Raw genomic sequence first — 23,552 nt, forward strand, 5'->3', positions numbered from 1 at the left:
AAAACATATTTGCTCAGAACTAAAAAAATCTGCAACATTTTTGGATCTCCTGGGGCAACCTGTCAGAAGTCCAGACATGGATTATCAATGTGACTTCCATTCAGTGAAAATTCATAAAATCCAAAACATTTCAGGAAAATACTTCTGGTTTATGAAAACAGATCTTGAAAAAATCTGTTTGCTGGAATATTTCCAAACAGTTCCGTTTATCGTGGTTTCCATGATATCTGGGCATAATTTGCTTAATGCACATAGGCATCAGCAATATTTCTAGTGGAAATGGTGAAACCAGAATTCTTCTCTTTAGTGTATGCATGTAAATATAAACTATTGAATTAAGTCTGGATGAATGGTGACAATGTAGTCTCTAGCTTTCCAGGATGAATGAATTCAAATTCGTAGCACTGACAGTGTTCCAAGGCTGGTTAGTTGTCTCTCACTAAGACTGTCAGTTTCAGGCAAATGTAAGCAAAATTCAGATGAGTGATTGATTGATTACTGGCTCAGTTATAGTCATAGGTGCAGCATGTTGTAGGAGTGGATAAATAGTTTTTCCATGAGAGGAGGGGGCATACTTGCCAGTGTTTGGTGCAAAGAAGTTGTTCTGATCGTTGATTGATATAATCAGTGAACACCAAGTCAAGTGCCACCTACAATAAAAGTCAAGTCTGCAACTCTCCCATGTGCCAAGGAAATAATTTGACCTGTTTAAATATATGTGTTTTGAGTCCATGTTCTTCTAGCTAAAGCCACAAAATTTAATTTCACTCTTTAAGAGGCTGAACTGCAAGTGCACTAATTAATTAACTATTAGCAACTGATGCATGTTATAGTGCTGGAGATGAAACAATTACCTCCTGCTAGGATAGCTCAGAGAAGCTTTTGTCTGCCTATTAAACATAAGTTATAGAAAGTAAGAAGGACGAATCAGAGAAGGCATATGTGTGAAACCCATGCAACTGATGAGCATAGCAATGTTGTTAATACAGAAGCTGTGATACAGACATCTGTTGAAAACTTCTTACTGTAATTGTGTGGTCTTTCCTGCAGTGAAATTATAGCAAATATGGATGAACCCTCTACTGAAAATTGTAGCCAAACTCTTTTTGAGGTTTTTGGGTTTTTTTTTAATGTGTAAGGAAGAAGTAGGGAAGAGTGAATTTTTATGCTGACCGTATAGGTTAAAAGAATTTTGCTTCTTCTGAAGTCCAGGAATGAAGCTACAAACTCTAAGCATAAACATAGGAGCAGTAAAATGTTACGTTTTTAATTTCTCCTATTAGATCAAGTGCCTGAATTTGTGTTTTACAATAGAAAGATTAAAGTTTCATTAAATTGGGACAAATAATAGAACAGAATTGTTTTTTTGAACTCCCTTGTCATTTTTCATCAGGTTACTGATATATGTGCCGTGTACTTTGTTCTTCGTAGTCATGATGTTTTACATCGTAATTGTGACTTTAATGGCTTCCTTTTTTTTTTTTTTTTTCAAATTTGATTTTCAAAAAAATACAGTGAATTGAAAAGAAATTATAAGAAAAAACAACTGGTCTAAAAAGCCACCTAATCTACACTTAGCCAAAATTTACTTTGGGAATTGCAAAGCTGGTTAAATTTTATTTTAGTCCCAATTTATTCTGCGCTTGGTTTCATCTGGTCCATGTGGTCCCTGCCACAGTAGAACAAATGCTAATTAGAGTTGTGAAGTACTAATATACAACAAATAACCAATAGTAGTATTATTAAAGCATAAGAAAAAATATTTCTGAACAGATGGTCCGAAGGCCATAAGTAAAGTAAATCAGAGAGGTTTTACATATATCTGTGTAATCAAACCAAACTTTCATATTATGATTTTTCCAAGGAAACAAACAGGTTCATATTTGGAGGTTCCCCTATCACCAACAGTAATTTTCTGGTTTGCAAACCTGCACAAACTAATCAAATAGTAATAAGAAAGGTCTTGATCCTGTTCGCATTGACTTCATTCTGAGTTTAACATTGACTTGGAAATGATCAGTACTGGATGGAGAATTACTACATAAAATAGAATGTGTATACAAGTTGCAGTTTTGACTTGGAATTTTGCTGGAGTTATCAGTAATTTTTACTGTGGACTCTTTCCTTAATTTAGTTTGCTAAAATAATTCAGTGCTTTGTGAGATAGGTTCTCATCTTACCTTGTATTACTCTAGGATAACTTCCTTGTTTGGAAGAAAATTACAGGATTGAATTAGTAGAATATTCTTTATTTGGGAGATATGTTAGATAATTTGCCTAAGAGTAGATTTTAATGAGTAGATCTTAAGAGCATGTTGAAATAAGAGACAAAGCAGAAGAAAAAAATATATATAGTATTCTCTGCAACAGAAAATTAAAGTCAAGGAGAGTCCTAGGCAAAAGCACTTAAGCAAATGAAATGAGTAGGTGCCTTCCTAATTAAGTTAACTTTATAAAGCTCTTCCTCCGCTTTGTTTCTTTTCCCACTTTGTTAAACTTTATAGAATGATCTGTGACTTAGATCCTGGCAATATAGATGTCTGTGTTAGAAATGCATGCGCTTCTTGGGTGGCAGAATTTTTATTAGTATATTTACATTTTCAAGATTTATCTTATGAGCATGTTAAATTTCAGAGCCTGCTGCTTTCTCAGTTAAGAAGCTTGAAAAATTGTTGTATTAGGTTTTATGTTGTCACATAAAAAAGTTATACTCTTTCCAGTCTCTCACATCAAACTATGCACCATTTTGTCCTCATGCAGACAACATTTTCATTCAACTTTATTTTATGTAGCTCTTTCTCTGTCATGGGGCTTTTCTCTGCCAGTCATGATTCCTTCTCCCTTCCTGTTGAGGTGCTTTGTGGGTTTTGGAATTTTTTTTCCCTCTTCAGACTGCAGGAAGTATTTTTTACTGGAGAAAAGGCCAAAGGTAATGATATTTCTCAAGTCTGGAGGTGATTCTCAAAAAACCTGTATCTTTCCCTTTACTGAAGATTTCCCCTTGTCTCTTCCTACCACTCTGGGGAATGATTAGATGAGACAGTTACTGCCTGCTGTGTACAGCAGGACACTTGGAGCTGGGTGGCCATCCAGGTGTCATTCCCACTGGTGCTTGGTACCAAGCAGCATGAGCTGCTTTTGCTTCCCTTAAACATTGCATCTTGCCCATCAAATACTGGGACAGCACCAATGTGACTGTCACTAAAATCCATCTCTACTGATACAGACCAAAGCACTCTGTACTTTTAAAGAAATGTTAACATGTAATTGAGTCATTTTAATGAGTACAGAAATTGTAATTCTCCAGATATACATACATGTAATGAGAGTGATTATCATGCAACAATAAACCATCACTGCTATTATAAAACCATAACCTGTTATTCAATATACTATAAAATTCAAAATCTAATTGAATTTGCTAGTTTAGCATAATTCCCACAAGCCATCATTCTTTAATATTGTGAAATGAATGGGGGGGTTGTGGAGCTATTAATTGTTACAGACAAGCAATAACCACTGGAATGAAACTACAATTATCAGCAACCATTAATCACATTTACTGTCATCTGCAATGACAAAAAAATAACTTTCTAAACAGCTAAAAGGAATTTATATCTCTTATGTTTTAACTCACTTTGTAGAAATCAGATGATCTTTTGCTGGGATAAGCAGGGAATTACAAAGGGTATTTTCAGTCCTGCTCAGTATTGTATTTCCCAGTTTAAAAAATCCTCCCACTTTATTGCATTTTGATGGAGGCTTAGGTGCAGGTTTATTTCTATACAGTTATGTACTATTTATACTATAATTGTTGCCAGCATGATGTTATTGCAGTCACTGTCTTTAAAAATAAGAAATTATAGAGACCATCTGAGCATGCAGTTCACTAGTCTGTTCCAGGAAAGCAATTAATGTTGCTTTTAGGATGCAGCTTGATCAGGTGTAGTGTTCTTGGAGATGAGGGTGCAAACAGGGGTGGCAGAGTCTTGTTCAGAAAACACTGTTCTGTACTTTTCATCTTGTTCATGTTTCAGATTCTGTTGTTTACTTCAAGTAATTGTTTTCCTTTGAACTTAACACAGTATATCAAAACCACAGATGTGTATCTCTGGGAATAAGGGGATAGAAGCTGTTCAGTACTAGAGGGTGGATTGGCCATTTGTGCAGTGTAGACACGGCAGTTCAAAGACCTTGCTAGCAAAATGGAATCTACTTAATGAAAATTTGCCCTAAAAATAACATATAACATTGCTGGATCGTTAAGGGCATATTGTGGCCCTTAGTCTCAAATGCTATTGAGGTTTCTTGTGAACGACAGAAAATCATTCTGAGGATTTGAGACTTTCCCAGTTGTTTACCTTGAGAGTCTGTCAGCTTTTGCTGGAATAAAAAGAGTTAGAATTCCTCATTTAGAATGAGGAAGTGTTTTAGAAGCAGAATAAGGAAGCAAAGTAAGGAAGAATAAGAAAGAATTTGGAAGCACCAGTCCAAAATACGCTGTGAATGCCTTCATTTAGAAAAAGCACTGAAATCGTAAATATTTTCTTTACTATATTACTGTTCACTTATGGTTTCAACTCTTCATAATCCAGTAAAGATATGAGTACTCTAACACAAATCAGCAGAGTGAGTGTAACATCTTTTCATAATGTACTGCAAATATCCAGCAGTGTCTTTTTAGAAGAAACATATGAGACTTGAGGACTGAACTATTTATCAAAAGAAGTCCCAAATTATACACAAATTGTATGTAGCTAGGTCTGAGGCACCTCTAAGGCATAGAGCAGTTGCTTATTTTTCAAGTTTTTGAACAGAGGTGTACTTAAAAAATGCCTCTGGAAGTGAAAATCAGAGGTTGATGGTACTAGCAGTTTTATTATTTCAGTTTATTATTTACATAACCAGTTTTCCAAATTTTGAAATACTGCCTTTTCACTAAAACCAACATTGCGTGTAATTGACAGGATGGTTTTACAATGTTCAATGTGCTCTTGAATAGGCTACATCTTTAAGATTCTCTGAAATGCTCTTAAGATACTTCACTCATCAACCTTGCTTACTTAAAAACTATGGTTGGATAAAAAACTTATTTCTGATTTTCTTGCTGAATATAATTGAATATTCTTCCTTTGAAACACAGCAAATTCTTGGCCTACCAGCATTTAACTGACAACATTGAAAGTGAACACAACTAAAATAATCAGTATTATACTATAGTACTGTCATGATCAGTTAATAAAAAGTTTTGAGTGCCAAAATGAATTGAACTAGCAGAAGAAACTTCATCATGTGAAAACTTTGGATCATGATTCTTTCCTTGACTTCAACTCCCAAACTCTCTTGTTTATAATTTTCTTGAGGTTTTTCTGAGTTGTTCAATGTGAAACTTGAATGATTTGTAAATTTAGTAAAAAGTAGCAGTAGAAATAATAACTATGCTATGATAAGATTTTAGTCTGAAGAATTCATACTGACATTCAATTTCCTATATTTAATTAAACATTTCTATCTTTTCAGAAGAAATTACTAAGTATTTAAAAAAGTTATTTTCCATTCCCAATTTAAAACTGCTGCACTGAAAATTTATCATAACTAAAGCATTCATTTATGCTTGTTGTCAAGGTGACAGAGTTTATCAGAATAGCAGAAATCAAAGTATTTAAAATGTAGTTTTAAATTCTCGATATAGTAGGGTGAGGTAAACAGCAATTCTGTCTAACATTAGTTATCTTTCATTAGTGTGGAATTGAATTCATTCTTAGAAGAAAAAATATAAATATAACTCTGTCATGTAATAATAAACAGATTTTCTTGAAAGAAAATAATAATAGACAAATGTTTGGTAATTTAGCAAGTCTGTTTACAACACTTTAAACTTGAGCTGTCAGTTAACTCATATTCAAGACTCCTGCTCACTTAAAAAGAAAGAACACCGCAGTAGTAAGAACTGGCTTTGTCCCTCCCTTTGTCCCTCCCTTTCTTTCTTTATCTCTCACTGAATAATAACCCTCATTTAGTGGCATCAGTCACTTCTGCCATCAGCCTTTTTTATGGCTGGAACATAAGCATGAATGGCACACATTAAAATGTGTGAAAACTTCATAGATTTTGATAAGACACTGGAGAAAGTGTCATGAGTTGGTGTTATCATTGGCAGACAAATGAAAATGGATGCAGTAATTTGCACAGCAATTACAGCTTGGCCCCTCCTATCATTACTGGGCAGCAAGTATTTACAGATGTTAACCAGTGTAGTGGCAAACCTTGAGACTGGTACACTGCACCCAGTGGTTTTTGGTAGTGAGTACAAGCTACCAGGGGCCATACAGACATGATCCTCTGTTCACTTTCCTGTGAGCTTGTTTTCTTCAAATGACATTGAGAAACAAATTACTTATATTAAAGAAAAAAAAAAAATCTTCCTAATAGCTGATAAAAACTAACAGGAAAGCACAGGAGTGCTAACTCACAGTAGGAAATATTTGGAGTTACTAGGATTCATCTGATTTAATCCTGCTAGAGGTCTGGCTACATGGAGCAATCGACTTTTTTGGCTGCTCAAACTGAACACTTGAATAGATGACAGATTTGAAGATGTCATCTGAAATAAGGCACAATTATCATGAATAATTTGAAAATATTTTGTTCTTTTAACAGATCTTAAAATGTTGGATTCAATACACTATGGCATTTAGAGTCAAACTACTCCTAAAACCATCAGGCCTGTATGTTTCTGGTATTTGGTATCACAGTATTTCTCATTTAAAATTTCAGTAGTGACTGAATAGCAGCTCCCAAAGAATGATCTAACCTTGGCTGCATTTTGTTTCAGTCAGAAAGTTCCGCTTGTGAATTCTGATATATTGTAAAGAGAAAGCCTTTTTAAATTTGGAGTTATTGTTTGTTTTCAAATACATCCTAGGGATGACTCACCTGATACCAAATAAACACAATTCATTATTATTGGTTTGCTTTAACTGTTTTCAGGAGATACCCTGCCACTTTTTTGTTTTAATAATTCATTTAATGGTTTTATTATAGCTGTCCCTATGGAATCTCATTTAGAGATTATTGATTAAAGATTTCTCCAGCCTACCCCATATAAAATTATGTTTGATGTAAAACCATATTTTGGGAATATGTGTAGCATTGAACATAGCATTTGCTGACTTTTGAATCAAATCTGCTTTAATGTTGTCTGTAGGCCTCTACATATCGTGGCTGGCAATTTCCTCCTGCTAAAATATTCCTCATATAGTTTTTTAACTTTTCAGCAGCTATAAAGGAGTGTATTGCACTTTCAACTCTTTATTTAGCTTGATCTCCATTTCAGTTAGAGACCTTACTGATATAATTAAGAGCTATGCAATTTGCCCTAATTTTTCTATATGCCTTGAGTGTGTTCCATTCTTTCACTTTTTATGCTCTCCCCAAGAAAATACCAAATAATAACATACCATGTGGCAAATGGAATCAGCTGTTACACCATGCAGTGTCTTTTATCATGTAGCTTTTACAGTATGACATTCTCAAGTTTGTAACTGATGAATATTGCATGTTGCAGAGAAACTGTGGCTGCATGAGGCTGCTTCTCCCATTAGAGGCATCCTTGCTGATACTCTGCAAGCATGCAGCAGCTATCAATCTACAGCACACCAGGAGCTGGCAGAATGTCTCAATGTGTGTCAGTCCTACCAAACTGCAGAAAGTTACCATGAGCAGAGTATTGTGTTACCATGAATTGTGCAACACATAATCGATATGTTAGCAGTAATGAGTTTTGTATAGTTTGTGAGGCTTGGCTAAGGATTTTTGTATGCTTTAATGTCTTTAGAACTCTTGAGAGTTCATAGAATGTGTCTTTTCAGTCATGAATTCCCATAGGTTTGGAGTCAGTCTTCTGGAAGCATTAGATGCTGTTCCATGAAAACTAAATATTAGCATATATAAGGATTTTGTAGATGAGTTAAGGTACTTCTACAGGGCCAAACTCTAAAGGAATTTCTGTTTTGTCAATATACTAAATGGATGTGATAAGCTGATGATGTTACTTAGGAATGCAAAAACCTGTAAGTAAACATTTCTTAATACTTCACATGTGTTGCTACACCAGCATCTTAGGTTAGCTTTAGTTTTGTGAGTGGAAGGGAGAGGTATTGATTACATAGATAGATCTATGATGTTTAGCTGTGGTTTTCTTTCCATCTTCTGTTTGTGGCAAAAATATAAAAGTAAGTATCACTAAAAAGTTTATAGGATGTTTCTATCATGAACAGCTCCATCAGGTGGCATGCAGTTAGCCTAATGTCCAGTTTGTTTTAGGAAATAGAGATTATACAGTCTCCACCACCTTTATGCTCCCACTGTGACACTGCAAGTGATGCATCAACTTTTCTCCAAAGCAGGACAGCAGAAGAGGAAAGGATGAATTGTTCTTCCCTGTTTATCTTTGGTAAATATATTTCTACTCCTCTCTGGTCATGCTTTGGAAATGTAAGTGTGCCCAAGCTCTAAACAAACTTTCCATCTGTCACCTGTAGGAAGGGTGGGGTGGGTGATAACAGATGGTGCTCTGCTTTGCTGCAGTGTGCTTGTAATGCCTCAAGAGATCAGTTTGAGGACAGAACATTGTAAGGTTTGGGGCTGTTGAGAAGGAACAGGAACACACATAGCACAACTCACTTTTACTCCTCTGTCAAACCACTACTCAGTTGGCTCCTATAGCAATTGGTACAGTGGATTATTTAAAGGAAATAGAACAAAATACAGGAAATGGATTTTATTAAAGGAAATGTAGGATACCAGTATAATAAATATTTGCACTGAACCGTAACAGCAATTTTGCTCAAAAAGTAAATTCATTGTCTAAGTGGAGGTTAGTAAGGTATATGTATTGTGTGTGTACATATGTCCTAGACACTATATATATATATATATATATATATATATTCCTATAGAAGGAATTTGCAGAAATACTAGGAAGGGCAGGGTAAACTGTCTGGCACAAATCTTTGTACATTTTACACTTTATGTATAGAGAATCACCTGAATGCCTTACCTGATGTTTTAGAAACAGCTCTTTCTTTTTGTCCTTAATTTTTCTTTCTTGCTTATCTGCGTCGTATCTACTGCTGTTCTCCACTGTTTGCTTTTCTCCTCATCACATTTGAAACCAGTGTGGACTCTGTGTTGAAAAACCTGCATTGAAAAAAATGCATGAGTTGCATATATTTAAATGACAGACTTCTTGTTTCATTACTTTTTTTTCTGTCCTGCATGAAAAGAGAGATAGAACAATTAGAGACTTGGGGTCAAGTACTAAAGTAATAAGTTTGCAGATATGAATATTCACCTAATTTTATACTGCTAACCACTTAAATCCATGCATAAAACCCATTTATATACATTTTTTGCTCAAATATGTCAACAAAAGCATGTAGAAATAATGTCTGTCTTGCAACAAAAAATGCATGGTTATGAGAAACAGAGAATACAAGTGTTTGTCAGGTTGTGCTCTGGAAGCCTAAACAACACCTTTAGAGTGACCACTCATGCAGAGGTGTCACAGACCAGTTTACTTGCAGCACTGACCTGATTTCTTTTAGGCCAGGTCTTGAAGTTGCCTATCTGTGACACCCCTGCAAAGTTCAGTGATTTTCTCAGAATTGTGATCAGGTTTAGAAGAATTATCCTTAGACTACAAATGGCAATTTTGTAAACTCTGGGTTTAAAGTTTGTCTGTTCTGTCTTCTGGTTTATCACTCTTTGGTGGTTTTTTTTTAGTAGTGTGTTGTGTTTTGTTCTGGTTTTTTTGGGGGGTTTTGTTTGCTTGCTGGTTTGGTGGGGGTTTTTCTTATGTTTTTTTTTTTTTTTCCCCACAGAACTTATATCTTGGCTTTTTCCTCTCTCCTTCATCTCTTAGGCATCTTTTCCTCACCTTTGCTTTTGAATAATCATGCCTTTATATGAGAATTTGTAAATTAAAATTGTACTGTCCTGTGTTATGACCTTAACTATTACCAACATTCTTATTTCTAAATCTCTGACTTCCTTAATTAAATCTGAGATAAGCACCTCTTTGTGGAATCTGGTGATGACTATTTGAAACAACACATTTTTGTTGTACAACTGGATATAAAAAGTAATTTGGGAATGTACAACAGCACCAAGAAATTTCAATTGTATTACACTGTTGACTATTGGGATACTATTTCTAGAATTACAAAGATATTTTGAAATAATTTTTATGTTCATGGGGAATTTATTTGCTTGAGAAGGAGAGCAGCTGTATTTTTGGACCGTTTTTCCAGTAGGATTTGTGTCAGAATGAAGACAAAAAGCATAGAAATACTTAAAATGGCTTCTTTTAAATGGTTCTACCTTGAATGCAAGGAGTCCTTTGGTGTCCAGTCTCACAAACCTCTGCACAAGTGTGCCTGGCAACCAAGCCTGGACTGGCAGCTTTCTGTGGCTTGGAGACACCCAAATATTGTATGGTGGACAGAATAAAAGATCTAATTAGCTTAAAAAAAGTATAATTAGGATTCAGGTTTCCCTTTGTCGCATTGCCAAAAAGCTTTACATATAATAAACACAGTAATCAAAGCTCACTTATGACAAGTCAAAGTTGGCTTGTGCATCACTTATCACAGAGTTCTGCCACTAGTCTCATCTTCACACACTTCAACATGTAAGATGTGCCTTAGAGCATGCCACGTTTTATTAAGTGTCCAGCTTTTCATGGGGATGATATTAAATGAAAAGCATTCTTATTTGCCTGAAAATTTATTCCATACATCAAATATCATTTTATCAGTGACTACTTAGCAGGAGCCATCTGTCACGTCCCCACCCCCTGAGTGCTGAGAAAGGCAGAGACTGAAGGTGAGAAATATATTTACTTCTGACAACAAAAGCAGCTGCTGCTGTTACTTTTAGCTGTAATGCAAACATGCTGGAAAAGGTGACTGTCTGTTGTGGTTCTAGTGTACTGGGACCAAACATGTGTGTTGATGACAGCAAACCTCTTAAAATTTGGAAGAAAGTTGCTTTATGGATTGTGTCAGGAGGGCATGTACCACAGCTCCAGCCAAGAGGTAGAACCAAGAAGAAGAAACTTTGGGCTAGAAAAGTATCAGGACAAAATCAAGAATTTTCCCCTTCTCATGCTTTCCTTTTTGTAGAATATTATATTGCAAAAGACATTATTTTTCTCTAATGATAACACAAGATTCGGAAATGAAGCACAGCAGGTAGAAACACTCAGCACAGAATTAAAAAAAAAAAATTGCATATTCATATGCTAAAATCTTCCCCAGTGCTGACAGCTAACTATTCCAAGTGGAAAAGGTACAATCTCTGCTGTTCATTCTGCCAATTTCCCTTCTTAAAACTCTGGCACTGTGTTCTGAGTGCTGGATACGCTAATCTCCTTTATTCTTACCATCATGCAACAGGCTAAGGAAGATATTTACAGAGAAAAAGAATTTTTTAAAAATAGGTTTACAGAAAATAACTATACTTTTAGATTTATGGAGAGGGGAAAAGGGGTGTTTCTTCTGTAAAATAATTTAATTCCTGTTACTTTCTTTAATAGTGCACAAGGGGAGCACTGTGCTAGGATGTAAACGTACCTAGAGCATATTTCAAAACCAAAATATAAACACTGCTGGGAAAGGGCACTTTATGCAAATGTGTTTCCTGAGTGATGGCTCTCCCTCCCTGATGATTCTAGTAAGACAGAATAGATTGGGAAAATAAGTGGAGTGCCCTCCCTTTAGCTCTTTTGTCTTTTCATATATATCCCTTTGCAGATATGATTATGACAAAATAAAAGGTTTTTTTAGGTGGGAGCTTCTTCTAAAATATTTTCAATGTAGCACCCTGGAAAATGTAGAGATAAAGTAGAGCTATAAATGACAACACTTATAGGAAGGGGAAACAGATCAACATGCCTTACTCTGTATTGCACTTGTTTTCCTTTTACAGCCCACCTGTCAGTCCTGTTATCATTGTCTAGAAAAGAATTTACAGTAAGTCTTAGCTTCAATCAGTTTCCATGGTAACTTCATTCTGTTTTAAAACCTTTACATAAAGATGGCTTGGTTAAAATGATAATGAGCTGCAGTGCTCATCCATACCTGAACTACCTTCCTCATTGCTCAAAAATAATCAGATAGGGGTGTCACTCCATCTATTCAAGTTCCTTTGGTATCTACAACCCTGTTTCAGCAGCCAAGTGAGATCAGCTTGCATCTGGAAATCTCAGAGATGTAGGGGGTTCAGGCTGCTGGCCAGTGTTTGTACATGACATGCTGTGAAGCACAGAAAATCATGGTGGGGTCTGGAGTCTTGAGTTCACTGGGGAAGGATCCCTGTGCATGTACAGTGGGGCTGAAAGCTCCAAGGCCATGGTGTCTTTTAACATATGAGCCAGAAAAGGCAGACTGTCTCCCTTGCAGAAAACACTTTTCTCAAAGGCATGAAAAATAAGTTCCTTTCAGACCACATCAAGGAGAAGAAAAGTTCAGGGAAAAAAAAACCAAATTAATTTTTCAGTTGATTGTAAGATAATGCAGATAATAAAGATAATACCCCATCATTGTGGATAAGTATGTTTTATCCAGCCTTTAGTTACCCCTTATCCTAGTTTCAAGCTTATTTCTTGCACTCATAATTTCTGAATCTCTGGCCCAGTTTGACAGTCTTGTTTTTAATTCTGACTACTTTATACCAATTCTCATCTAGGAGAAAAAGCAGCAGTTTTTAATGGAAATTAATAACACAAGTTTCAATTACAGGGAACAAAGAACTTTTAATGTGTATCTGATAGAATTTTTCAGCAATTACTCTGAAAACTTGCAGCATTTCATAGAAGATGACACCTTCCATGTGCTATCAGAAATTCTTAGGATTCTGTACTAGATCTACTCTTGTTGTATTGGGTAGCTTAATATTTATATAAGAAGGTTTTTTTGTTCCATTAGAGGCACTGATAGAATTTATGAAGAAAATTTTACACATCTGTATCTTCCAGGCAGGCATTTAAAAAGCTGCTGAATGTAGGTATGCACCAGTTAATTTGTACTTCAATTTTTCCAAAGACTCAGTAAAGATCTCATGTTTCAGCATGGGACAGCACACTATTTTTCCATGGAAAGTTGTTGTCCAGCTGCTCCGTGTTAAGCATCTTAAAGAACAGTCGACTTGGTCATCTACTGATTCCTGTAAGTAATGTAATCTCCCTGTAATTTAGCTGCCCTTTAAAAGGAGTCAGTATCCTTATCCCAAACCAAATAATAGGGATGTGCTAGAAGTTTGATTTAGACCTACATAATTCATCCCCAAAACATTTGAAAAAAAAGCTTTCATATATATTTTTTCCGGCTCTTATTTTTAACTAGCAGTTTCCCTTACTCCTGATGTCCTAGCACTGTCCTGCAATCATTAATTTCTGAGGGAAGGGCACTGTCAAATCAGGGTATCATAAATCTGCTGAATTCCTTTCATCAGTCATGGCAGTAACGTCTTCACAGTACTCCTGTGTGTCAGTAAAGCATGACCTTCTCTGACTGATCTGTGCAGACTCTGCTTAATTGAACTGTGCTTTTGCAGTGAGCATTTTAACTTTCACACAATGATTTTTTCAACAGCTGACATCCAAACAACTGGACTCTGCTGAGTGAGAGAATAAATAACATCTGATGTTTTGTCAGTTGAAAAAAAAAGTAGTTCTTATTTTTAGTACTTTTAATATCTTTTATCTCAACTGAACAATTAAATCTGCTTACAACATCCATGTTTTTAAATTCCTTTTATAATCCTTTGCATAAAAAAGAGGGTTGATTCTGTGCCTTTTCACTTTTGTAGCATTATGGATTCAATCCTGATGAAAACTCAGTGCTCCAGAAATACTGTACCTTGATATGAAAACTGAGCATACCAGTTGGCTGCCTGAGATGGGAAATTCCTTGTTATACATCCTCTTTAATACAGTTCTTATTTCATTTAATTAATCTGCTCATTACAGTGTAATGCACTTTCTTTTGCCCTGAATTTTTTTCATATATGCAGCAGATCAATTGCTAAATGTAAAACTATCTTAGTTATATTATTTGGTATTTCACCCTCCCCTCTGATTAAAAATATCTGTTCAATTTAGAAGGTCTTATTCCTTAATTTTTAACTCATTATGCTGACTTACTTTTTTAGAAATTATTTTTCTTGATTAATTTTTATTTTGTAATGTCTTTTACTATCCTATATTATTTATTACCAAGTATTTGAAACTACCAATATCTGTTATTATTTTAACTGTCTGCTGGTAGGATTCTAAATAGTTAATCTCTGTGCTTTAAATAATTATATCATTTCCCCCTTTTTTTCCCTACCCTCATGTGCTGCTCTATACAGTTGGGTTTTTTATTTTGTATACAATTAATAAGATTTTTGATACCTATTTTCCACCTCAGTGCTTACTAAAGACATATATTTTGAAACCTAGTTATACTGTGATTAAAGTAGAACAAACCTGTTTGGATAAAATAATTACAGCTCAAATATTTATGGATCGATGAAACATCGCATTACAAATTTCAGACAGCTCTGCTGCTGAAGGCTGAATGGGCTATGTATAAACAAGCATGTAAAATGAGAGATAGTGGGGTAAGAAGTTAACTGTATTTCCAGTTGCTGCTGGTATATGCTTTTGAGCTGGATGAACTTTGCAGTGGTAATATGAGCCTAAGTCTCCCTCTTTGCTGGTTCCCTTGGTCCTCTTATGTCCTATGGGATGCATCATCCAAACTTCCACATCATGTCCAAAACACTGTCCAAGACACTGCTCTCTCAGATTTCATTCTCCTTATGCAAAGTATCTCCTCTCTCTGGTTCTATGTGAGAAATCCTGTTCTGAACTGTGTCACACAGGAAGAGATTAGCAGAAGAATACCACTGTGAATGTTACTGGAGAGGAACTGGAGGTGCAGAGAGTTTGGGGAGTGTGAAGACAGGGAAAAGCAGTGCTGTTTCTCCTCTCTGCTTGCTCCTTCTGTGAGTAGCACAGCCAAGACAGGAGTTTGAAAGCAAGTTTATCAGGATCACAAAGTTCTTTGCTGCCAAATTATCAAAATAGTAGGGCCCACAAAACTGAATCAGACACACTTTCCCTTTGACTCAGAACTGCAACACATGGATTATCTCACACTCTTTCCTCCTGCTGTTCTCTTAGGTCCAGTCCTCCTCCTGACAGAGGTACTGGCCTAAATGCTACTGATCTTTATGGTTGTGAGCAGTAAACTAAATAAATAATAATAATGGCTGTAATATTCTCAGCAATGTAAAATTTAGATTTTTAAATTTGGGGAGTGGGGGTTGAGAAAGAACAATGACACATCCTATAAGTACAGTGCAAAAGCTCAGTATCTTTAAGGTCACTTCTCCTTGTTGTGAATATTCCTGATGGTTGCCTAAAATGAATTAGATTTAATATAGTCTCACTGAATTTCTGCTCCTCAATGCTATAGTAACACATTTTATTAACAGCATGAGAATCAGATTTTATTTTTCAATTTTGGAAGTTTTGGAAATTTTAAAATTTGGAATTTGGTATTTTTAACATCTAAAATTAAAAAGAAAGATAATGAAAAAAACTACTTTTCTATACACACAATCATGGGTTGAATTACAAGGTTTTTCCTCTTAAGGTTGCTTTTCATTTCTATGAATATTACATTGGGAAATTATCCTTTAGGTTTTTTTTTTTTGTGTGTGCATCAGATGCCCAGGTGGTATAAGTTAGCTGCATTGACTTCACTGATGGAGGACAGATTTGTATCCCCATGGAATGGAGAGTATAGACATTTAACATGGCATGGCATAAAACCTTCCTTATCTAGCAGAGATCATCTAGCTTCATGAGAATTTCCAAGTGCTTCATATCTTGGATTAAGGACTAAAAAACTTAATGGAAGCTTTACTGCTGCCTTCTCTGGAGCTAATAGGAAATATTCACATTGCTAAGTTTTAAGCTACTAGATCAGATCAGATGATTACACAGAAATTTAGAAAAGGTAAAGTTGATTTTTTATGGTCCAAATCCCTATTTAACAAAAAAGAAAGAACAATATTCTGTTAAGCTCTTTTTTGAAATACAAATTATGTTGATACCTTAGGGAAATGTCTGACTAGAGGCTAACAGGGTTTGCATGAGCTCTAGATGATTAACCTACTTTATATTGCTCTCACCACCCTGCATTAGTTAATCATTATCTTCAGCCGTGTCTTCAACAATTAGATAAAACATCATTTATTTGTTTTCTATATTTAGAAAACCTTAAACTAATCTTATTTTTCCTTTATTTTCCATCATGCTTGGCATATGATGGAACATGTATAGTAGAATTAATGTAAGACAAAACCCCCAGTCTCTATCCTTGACTAGATTCAGATGAGTTAATTCTTTCCTGTCCCTCCAGGCCCAGTATCCATTACTGTTGAATCAGATACTATGAGTTTCTAACTGGCAATGAACAAATTTTAAAATTCAGTCAGGCATTTTCTCGCTCAGAATCTGGTTTACCAGCTGTTTTGTTTTTTTCCTGAAGCATTAGACAACTGATTGGGAAGTCTGGTAAAAAGAAGCCAGTCTGTTGTTATGGTAGTTTTGTGATGCAGTTCTGAGTATGTGTGATAATCAGATGGTGTGTTTCCACTCAGAAAACAATTACACTAATGTAGGATGACTATTGGGTTGCCAGTTATTATAGATGGGCTTTCTAATGGTGACAATATCATGGAGGTGAAAAAGAGTTTTTCATGTTCATTTCCAGGCCTACCAGCTGCAACCCTGCAGCCGTAACACAACTAGAAATATGTAATCTATATCCTCTTCCATTCCTCTGTTTCAGAAATAGAAATTTTGGTCTTCAGCTTTTCAAGGCAGTGTTTCAGAATGTTGTCAATTACTGGTGTTACACTGACTCTTTCAAATTACATGAGATTTTGCAGTGGGCAGTTTTGCTCCATGTGCAATATATTTGCAATTCACAGAAGAATTTGACAATGGGACTTTGACTGGATTATTAGAACATTTTCTTTCTGTATCCTCATATTCTCCCATAAAGTTTCTAGTTTTTTTCTAAGAAAAATACACTAGCTAGTTCTTACAATACTGCATACTTGAACCATAATGTCCCATGTAATATTTTTAATTTCTCTTAAGATGCTAAATTAACGAGAATTCAAAAGTATATTCATTAACACAGTTGCAAAAAGGCCATATGTAAGAAAGGAATATACAGCTGTGCTTATTAGTGTGCCTCATCATCCTTCTGGGTTTTTTTTTCTGGTAGAAAACTATGTCAGCTTATTATTAAGTAGAAGTACATTTAGGCATTGCTGAAGAAATCTTTTGGAGGAAAATAAATATAAGCAGTTCATAAAATTGTTATATATAAACCAAACATTTGCAAAGAAGTTTTATCTCTTCCCATACGGAATGCCATCATACTACCAGAACATGTAATTTCTTTTGAGAGAAGGTACTTGTCTATACCCAGTATTGGGGCAGAGTCAGCCTTTATGGCCTCAAATTAAGGAACCAATTATGATGAAGAAAATGCAATAGCTAGGAAAAAACGCAGATTTTGATATATGTACATTTCTAGATTGGGTAGTGGATCTGCTTTTCATTCAACTATGTGCTGAATTCCACAAGAATACCTAATTCTTGTAATTCATGTGACTATCAGGCTAAAGAGAATAATTTTCTCTGGACTTCAGAAACTTACCTAATGGCATTGTCAAGAATAATCCCCAGGAAAAGTCAGTCTTTTTTCTTTTTAGTTTTCCTGTACACCATCAAACAGAAATATATCTCACTAAAGATAGTTTTTCAGAAACTTCTATACTTACTGAAAACACACAAATCCTTGAAAACTATTATTGTGTGGTATTGGAAAAGCGCAAAAGACATTGTGTGACATCAATGTGTCCTACAGAAAGAATAGAAGGAATGCTAGTTGGTAAACGTGCTCAGGTGACTGGGGAGGAAGGAGACTTGTACCACATGCTGCAGAAGGATGCAAATGAAAATCAAGAGCCTGTTTGATTCTCTGTTAACAACTTCATCACCCAACGCAGATGATTGACTGAGTGCGCACCGTGACGCTCTCGCTGCAGCCCTAAGGCCCCTCAAAGCATTGCTGCACTGGGCTCAGCTGCCTGTCCCCTGCAGCACTGTGTGAATCTGGGCACCTGCTGTATTTACACTGCCTCTAGATGGGGGCCACTAGAACTACAAATGTCAACCGAATAACTAGGACATCTTTGTGATGCTAAAGACAGGCTAATTTTGGAGACCTTTTATTTATGAGAATGCCGTCACAGTTAAGAAAGGAAATACACATTGTGAGTATTTATTAATAAAAAAGAATCCGACATGCAAAATTGATGCATGGTATCCTTTTTAAATATGGCTTCTTCAAGGAATTCAGTGCCACATTTTTAACATTTCCCAAGCCCATATGTTTCAGAAGCTGAATGTTTGAATATGTCTTTCCCAGAAGTGTAATAATAGAGGATTTCATTAACAACATTTAGGACTTTAAATTATTGCCACAGAAACTGATATATTATAATGCACAAAAGAAAAGAGAGAATAATTTCCCTCCCAGCATATTCTCAGTGTATATTCCATGATTTATAGTGAGAATAATCACATAAATAAACTATGTTTTCTGTTTGAAAAGATAGAAAGCTAGATTTATATCCAAATTAAGATAGTGTTATCAAAAATAAAATAAAAAATTTTCAGCAGCAAAATCCTATGTGAATACTAAGCACATACTGTATATTCTGCATGCAAGCAGTTTGTATTTGAAAAGGTTCAAAGCTATGGGGTTTTAGAAAGAAACTGTGAAGAGCTTTTGTAAAATCTTGAACATAAAAGGTTTTCTAATGTACCATAATAATTACCTTGTGATCTTGTGATTTTTTTTACTATTTCTACACAGGCTGTGTACTAAGATAAATTTCCTTTTTAATCCATCCATTCTACTTCATTTTACTTTGATTAGATTGCCTGCTAGCTCTCATCCATTTAGTACAGATTCAAGTCTTCTGCTTCCCACCCAATTCCATGTTCCTTGGTGGTAGTGTGTCATGTGCTTTCTGGGCAGATCCTCTCCTGGTCCTGGACCATCCATGCTGGAGGTACAGATCTACATGGGACAAGTAATTCTGTGTGCAGTTTATTGTTCTGTAACAGAACAGAGGCACCAGCATTACATTTATTAGGAATTTTTTTGCTGGCTGTTTCTTTGTGCCACCACCCTTTCGACCTTGAATTCTCTCCATGCAGAGAGATATTATTTCCCTGGTGATACTAACTCATCTGGTCAGATGTGCAAAATAAAGGAGATCACTGTGCTGGATTTGAGGATAGCCTTTTAAGCTATGCCAACATTGTTTTAAAATTACATGCTTACTATATAACAAGATCATAAAAGTCTATCTACACACAAGCTATTTAATTTTATCCTGTCCATTGACCTCTTGCATCTATCTGTGTACTTTGAATTGCAGCTAAAGTAACTTTATTTTTGACAACTCAAACACTGATGGTGCATCTGCTGCAGAAATGAACTTTATGTGAGATAAGAATCTGTGTGGAAGCCCATAATGCAGGTGGTCATCTCACAATGAATTACTGCCTTTCCCTTGGTGAACTGATGCAAGCTGCAGCCTACTTTTAGCTAGTAGACCTTTCACAACAAAATTCAAAAATTGAAAATTGACATGGTTATGTTTCTTTTGTGCTTCAGATGCTACCATTGCACAGCCACAGAAAGTACCTTCACTGGCAGTTTTCAGTTCTATAATAGTGTAGTAATTGCTGTTGGAAGAATCCACATAATCCCGTGGGGGGGTTTTCTATTTACAGTGTGTGATGGAGCTCTCTCAGTAATTTTGATGTGTTTATCAAAGGTGATTAAGTACTAGAAAATTTTCCAGCTCAGTTCTCAGGTGGAAGAGACAATCCAAAAAAGCATACTCTAAAATTTGAAGTGCTAACCTGTATTGGCAAAATGGGGAACTTTTAGCTAGCTAAGATGGTGTACCACAGTTGCAACTATTATGTTGAACAGAATTTAGTTTGTGTATCTCACTGCCAGAGTCTGTTGATCAGATCCAGGGGAAAAGTACACGTTGACTTTTTTGACATTTCATTCCTTTCTATGAAACTAAGTTTCCATTACAACTGTAAGAAACTGAAACTTCAGCAGTGAATCTGGAGTATGTTTTAGAGGTTCTGTAGGTATGAAGTGTAAAAAACCATAAGGTTAATAAATGCTAGTTGTAATTCAGCAGTGGGTACAGTGTGTGAGCCAGTGCTCTAGGTGTGATCTGTTAAGGCTAAGTTGTCCTTCAAGCCAAGAAAGTAAAAAGAAAAAGTTAATAGGACATTTTGGATAGCTTTGAAGACCTAACTGTTGGCATGGCTATGTCCTAATACTCTAATCATAATCATTGTTTCAAGCCAAAATACAAGTTGTATAGGGTATTTTCAATCTCATAGTATTTTTCTTTCAAATTTTATGACAATATAATATCAACATGGTTAAACTATGACATTTCCTGGCATGCTCTGACTGTATTAAACCTGGTCTTCTCTGAACTTGTGTCTGTACTGAGAATGAGATACAAGATATTTATTTCCAGAATCTGAAAACTGCATATGCCTCTACCAAATACCATTTAATCTCTTGCAAGTATTTGAGTATCATCATGTTACAGCATAGAATTTAAGCTTACATGATCTGGAAAAGCTACTGTATACTCTTTTTTCCCTTAATTTCCCTGGCACAGATCTCAGCTGATGCATATCTTTATGTTCTCCCAAGTACAGGTTTATTGTGAACTTCTAAGATTTCACATTCTGTCCATAAAATTTTTGCAGCAGCAAGGTAGCAACAGTGTATACAGATTATTGACTTTTTGTTACTACAAGTATTTAATTGGCTTGATAGCAAAAGATTTACAGACAGCTAGAAAAAGCAAAACAATAATTTGATTTCATACATAATTCAAATGACTTCACTATTGGACTGTTTTTGACACAGGTTTTAATGGAGAAAGAAATTTAAACATACATATTTGCTGTATAGTACTAAATATTGAAACAGAGAACATGCTATAGCATCATTCTTAATGTGCTGCATAATGCATAGAAGGGGTAGTTGGCACTGGCTGTGACTTCAGATCATTACTAGCCACAGCCATTACTGTCCAAAGTTGCATTTTGGGCTGAATGCTGACTATTCTGTCTTTGGAGAAACTTTGTTCCCTCTAATTAAACTGGATAATGCAATTCATGAACTGTTTCTGGATCAGTGCTCTCCTTACTTTAATGGAAATCAATGAAAAATAAGCAGGCTTCCTCAGGAGGAAATAAAAGTACAAATTCAATCTCAGAAAAACAGCCCATGAAGATTTGTCAAAAGTAAAGCACATTGGTGACCTACAGCCTTTCCTGGGCTTAATGTGCTGTGCCTGCCTTGGAAATGCTGAGGGCCAGATGGAACTATTTCATGCTACTTCGAAATGAGTTAGCAAATCCTGCTGCTAGTATGTAGCCAAATAGGCCAGAGTTTTGAAATAAGTTACCAAATCTTGGCACCAATGCACCACCAACCAGTGGTATTGCAGTGGACTGTTGTGGAATGACCAAAACAAATCTCAGTAAAGGGGGAGCCAGAACACTTCTGCAATTGCAATAAAAAAGGCTACAGCTTGCCTAGTGCAGCAAATCCACCACCTCTAGAAAGCTCTTCCTCAGCAGGTTTTGCTACTTCAGCTTCTCTTGAAAAGTGGATGATATGACAGTCTCTACTAACAGAAATGCAGCACCAAATTAGATTTTCCTAACCCTTCTCCAGTTTCTTTCCCTTCGCCTGTGCAGAGGGAGCCTCAAATGATTTGTGTTTCTTCTGTGGCCTAAAGCTTTCTTCCTTTAACAGAGAGAACAGCTCCCTGTGTTAATCTGGAGAGATATCACTTGGGTAATAGTGCATGATGTGTTGCTCTTATAGGAAACCAAGTGGGATTTTGGACAGTAAAGCAGAAATTGGGTTGCTTTTCTACTTTTAATAATGTACCTGTCCAGATATAAATCTCTTTTTTTTGTTGGCAGAGTGTGTGTAGGTCTTTATAAAATACTGTCAGAAGATGCAGTAGAGGTGGTTTCCAATTCCTAACATGTGATGTAATTTGGAGAAAAGTATTAATAGGTTTTGGTGTGAACCAGCATTTTCATAACCTTGTAGTTGCTATAAGATAACTTTGTTGTCTGGGAAGCTAGAAAAGCCCAAACTTTGTGACAGTGTTCCAAATTTGTGTTGAAAAAAGTCTTTCAAAATTCTCCAAGAATCTTTCATATGCAGGTTATCTTAGAAATCTGAGTATTTAATCTCATTTAATGCTTGCATTTTTTAACTATTTAGGATGTTTAACAATGATACTTAGGTTTCTGTGGAGATTTAAGTATAACCAGCAGGATGGATGACACCAGTCAGGTGACAGCTGCATGGGAGTGATACACACCATTGTAAGGGGTTGGCAGGGAAGATGGCCAGGTCTCTATCTTCAGCTAACAGCACAAGAGGGCGTCTTTAAAAAGCTGCTTATCATGTCTCAGATTCTCAATTTCATCCCTCTATCCATTGTTGGTTTTGTCAGTTCCAACTGTTTTCCCCAAACTGTTTTTCTTCTGTGTACTTTTTATTGGCTTCTAAGCCTCAGTGAAATGAAAATGTTTAAAACTATTAATTGCAAAGGCTTAATTTGTTTTCCATGATGCGAAATGAATTCTTCCAAACATGGACTGTCTAGAGGAAAAAAAAGTCAGAATTATCTCTTAAAATGTTGAAAACTGTAAGGCAACCTTAATATTGTACATGATAACACATTCTTCCTCAGTACTTTTAAAATTTTCATTTCTTAATAACTGGGATTTCATCCACTTGAGGTAGCTCCTATCTCTTCTGTTTAGCAGTAGTATTTGTTGCCATCTAAGCACCCCCTTAAAAGAGGCAGGAACTATTGTTTAGTGTTGAATTGTAGGAAATTAAGAAATTCCCATGAAAACCTTTTTTAAATTATGATGACAGAATACAGGTGAAATAATGATAAAAGGATTTCTTTCATGAGACTTAAGACTTGCCTTGGATAAAGAATTACAATGGAATATGCCTAAAATGGATGTCAATGACTTTGTATCTGTCAGAAGTTACCAGCAGTTCCTGGTAAGAGAAGTAAGAGGCTTCCTGGTGTTTCTCTTAGCATGGATTTAACAGTTTAGTCAGAATCTAGGCTCAACAGCCATTATCTGTCTTAGCTTTGTGACCTCCAAATGATACTTTAAATATTTATATGTAAAACATTTAAATATGACAAATGCAAGCAAAATCCTGGGGGGGGGGGACGACAAGAAAAGACATTAGAGCTAGACTGCAGATTCCTTAGCAGTGTGTAACTGATTGTCCCAAGTG

General features: G+C 35.7%; 1 protein-coding gene and 1 long non-coding RNA gene across 14 annotated transcripts in view; one reads left to right on the forward strand and one right to left on the reverse strand.

Moving 5' to 3' along the window:
* B3GALT1 (beta-1,3-galactosyltransferase 1) overlaps positions 1–23,552 on the reverse strand; it is a 167,256-nt gene that overhangs the window by 85,998 nt on the left and 57,706 nt on the right. For 11 of the 13 annotated variants that reach the window (XR_013774863.1, XR_013774864.1, XR_013774866.1 and 8 more), the window contains one exon: positions 9,062–9,201. The gene's annotated coding sequence lies outside the window, so the exon portion shown is untranslated. Of the gene's footprint in view, positions 1–2,793; positions 2,893–9,061; positions 9,202–21,820; positions 21,876–23,552 lie in introns of those variants that run through there. The other 2 variants (XM_079310787.1, XR_013774870.1) reach the window with 2 other exon arrangements.
* LOC306804355 overlaps positions 1–23,552 on the forward strand; it is a 131,089-nt gene that overhangs the window by 43,938 nt on the left and 63,599 nt on the right. The window lies entirely within an intron of this gene.

Source organism: Erithacus rubecula, assembly GCF_903797595.1.
Source record: "Erithacus rubecula genome assembly, chromosome: 8".
NCBI lineage: Eukaryota > Metazoa > Chordata > Aves > Passeriformes > Muscicapidae > Erithacus > Erithacus rubecula.